The following is a 3,846-nucleotide window of genomic DNA, read 5'->3' on the forward strand; positions in this document are numbered from 1 at the left end:
AACAATTGGCTGACGCTGTGCTATCATGATATAGTAATGTTCATTCAGTATTTTCAGAGCAGAAGATCTTCTAAAACAATGTATTATCTCTTAATTAACATAATTCTCTTAGTGGCATAAGCCTTTGGATCTTTTTAAAAAGATAATGAGTTCTAGTTAGTTTCTGTGGTGGTTGCAGGTGACTGCATTCTACTTAATTGTATATTATATCATTGTTTTTCTTTCCACCCCAAATAGTAATGAAAGGTCATTTTATTAGGAATACATGAATAAAGTGTACATATACACACTCTTCTATGTTAGTTGTACACGTATGTCTATGCATATGAAAAATTAGTTAAGTGGAAAGAACTTGATTTTGGCATCAGTATGAAATTTCAGGTATGTAATGATTTTTTTTCACCTTCAATAACTATTTAGTTTTTTGGTTAATTGTGTACTGCATTTTATGGAAAAAGTTATTGTTTCCGTATATTTTGCCTGAATGTAATCTCTTCTTCTTTCTGATTCTTAACGAAGATGAAATAAGGACAGTGAGGTGCACAGAAGTGTGTGAAGAGTAGGAACTGCACAGACTGTGAAATCCACAGCAGCTATCTTCTTCCTAGCACAAATAATTCCGGTCATGAAAGACATTTCCTCTTTATGTTTATATTTTCATTTTGTCAAGCACACCTACAAATGCATTTTAAGGATTGGGCAAATATGTGTTTACAACTGAAGGATAAAGTACATGAGAAGTACATTAATAAATTATGTATATTTATTAACATAACATGGAACTCTGGCAAATATTGTGTGTGAGGGTTTTTTTTGTTTGTTTGTTTTTGTTTTTGCATTTTTTTTTGAGCACAATATATTTTTTGAGGTAAAGAAAGCTCCTGTCCTAGAGAGGGACAGAAGGGGCCTCAAGTGTGTTGTCCTGGGAATTATGTGCTTTTGGTGATGTCATCTTTTTAAAACTATTTGTATGCATTCAGTGCCCATATCTTAGTATTTAATACTTTATATACACATTCTATTTGCTTTATCAAAAAGATAGATATTATAGTTTATACTGAGATATATAACAATGATGGTGATTGTGAGTTATGAAAAATATTTTATCTATTTCATGAAAGTCTCACCAAAATTTATAAAAATACAAAATTTATGTATGCAAAATAAAAATACATGGTATAATCTGAAAAACATGGCAACCTTTAGGACAAACATACTTATTTCTTTTCTGTCCTTGTTCCTCTTCAGGTATCACAAGTATAACATAATGTTGCCTAAATTTTTCCTAAATGATAAAACAATTTTATGAAACAAAATCATTTTGTAGCAGTTAAAATTTAAATAAAGCCTAAAAGAGTAAACTAAAAAATACCATTCATTTCTATACATATATGAAATAAAAATGTGTAAAACTAATATATTAATAAACTAATTATAGGGGCTGGGGAGATTGCTCAGTAGAATAAGTGCGTCCTTGGCAAGTGCAAAGACCTGAGTTCAATCCCTGGTTCTGAAAAAAAAAAGACCTAATTATATTTAATTAGTTTATATTTATTTCAAAGTTGGTAATTGTTCATGAATGGGTATAGAATTACTAATTTGAAAATTTTCATTTTTAAGAGTGAAAAGATTGAAACATGTATTAATTTGAGTGGATCAATGTCACAGATATTCTAAAAGCATAATAGGTAGTATAAATTTTCAAAATAAACTATTTTTAAGAATTTGATCAGATTCTGACCATCTCAGTCTATAATAAATTATAAAAGGTTAGTAGCTCATAGTAGTATTCCTAGTTTACAGTTGTTTTCCACAAAGTGCACATATTATAGTTACAAAGATGCAAGAACTGATAGCTCTTCAATGTATTCAAAGTATCTTTTGGCTATATTGTTTATTTCACATGTTTATTTTCTGAATTCATAAAAGAATGTCTTTTCTTCTTGTATTTGTTTAAGGGAACAGTCTACAGGTTGCTCAGGGTCTCACTACATAGATTGGACTCATAGTGATCTGCCTGTTTACAGCCTCCCCAGAACTGGGATGACAGACGCACGCCACTACGCCCAGTCTCAATTGCCATCTCAGAGTGCCCCAGGGGCGGGGACAGCAGGGCAGGCCCACATATGGAACCCCTGGCCCCTGTACCTGCTTGCAGACACTTTAATCCACTGAGCTATTGGACAGCCCTTTCTTTTCTTCTTCAGTTTTATTATTTTACAAAATTTTCCAGTTAGAATACCTACCTGAAAACTGTAACAGTTTATGTGAGACTGTATCTTATTTTAAAGATAAATATTTATAAACCATGGTGATTTAAATAAGCAATTAAGAAAGTTACGGATAGAGAAATGTAATTATCTAAATTATTAAATTCTACCTGCAGCAACAAATTCAAGAAATTGTAATCTCAAGATAATAAATCCATAGTGCATTTCTTAATGTCAGTTGGAGATTAACCATGAATAAAGTAAAAGGGAAGATACTACTTTCCCTCAATTCACAAAGAATATAAATCTGCTTTTAATATAAATTTAACAGTTAAATATGGCATGCATACTGTAAAGATTTGTGGTATCAGTTCAAAACTTTTTATTATGTTAGAGTGTTATAGTACCTTGTCTTACTAAAATAAAAAATTGTATTTTAATAATTAAAAGCTTGCATAATTGTACAGCTAGGTAATTATAATGAAATTGTTGAAAATCTAATTCTTCCCTTAAATACATATTTGAAAGCAAATATCATGAAATTTGTGTGGTTATCTGTTATAATATGCACATGGGAAATGCATCATTCACTGGATAAATTGGTGATACTATCAATAGACAATAATTTGCATATAATTTCAAGCATGATAATATTACAACAGACTTATATTCGTTATACAGAGTGCTCCCAAATCATGTGTAAATATATGTGTGCAATCACAGTCTGAGTTTGTTCCATGAATATCTCCTCTTATGTATAACATAATACATTTCCATAACAATTATTCCTTTGGGTATTGTGAGATGCACTGCTAAAAATGATTCTGCTATGCAAAAATGTGTCAATGTTAAAAATAAAATCTAGATGTATTAAAAAACATGTTTTGGATTATAATTAAAGTAGAAGCAAATTGATGATCTTCTCTATTCTCCATAGCTAAAATAAACTAAAAAAGATAGGCAGATGAGGCATAGACAATGAAAAAGGCCACACTTCCTGTGAAGCAAAGAAACAAGTGATCCTATCAGATAATTATAATGAAGTATACTCTTAAGAAGTGTCACTGAAAACACCCCAAAGGAAGCCCACTCAGAGATCAAGCATGCACGTGGATATCCTGGGAATTAGTAAGCAAAAGGCAGATAAAGATAAAATAATGAAGCGTTGAAAATGTGTACTGTGATAAAGGAAAAAATTAAAAAGAGTAAGTTCCTGCCAGCCTTTTGGTGCAGTAGAAATCCTGCCAAATTAGCCTCCTGAATAAAACAACTGCTCAGCTCACAAAAGATGTAAGAACTAATTTGAAGCTCTGAAGTCTGAACAACTCAGGTCCATAGAAGTGTGCAGTGTTTCTCACGCTGTGAGGGAGGGCAATGATTTGAGAGGGACTCACCAAGTGCCATGGGTGGGCAGGGTCTGTCAATTACAAATTCTGCAGTGAAGGACAACAAGCAAGAAATTTAGGTAACATAGGTTGTTGCAAACTAAATTTGAAAAAAAAGAGAGAAAACTTACAAACAAAAACAAGCCTTCTTCTGGATAACAACCTAAGTTTGCAGACCAAAATTAGAGAAAAAGGAGGGATACAAGGAAAGCCAACATTTTGGCCCTAGCCTTCTAAGGTCAATTAAGACT

Source organism: Octodon degus, unplaced genomic scaffold (assembly GCF_000260255.1).
Source record: "Octodon degus isolate 3935 unplaced genomic scaffold, OctDeg1.0 scaffold00356, whole genome shotgun sequence".
Taxonomy (NCBI): Eukaryota; Metazoa; Chordata; class Mammalia; order Rodentia; family Octodontidae; genus Octodon; species Octodon degus.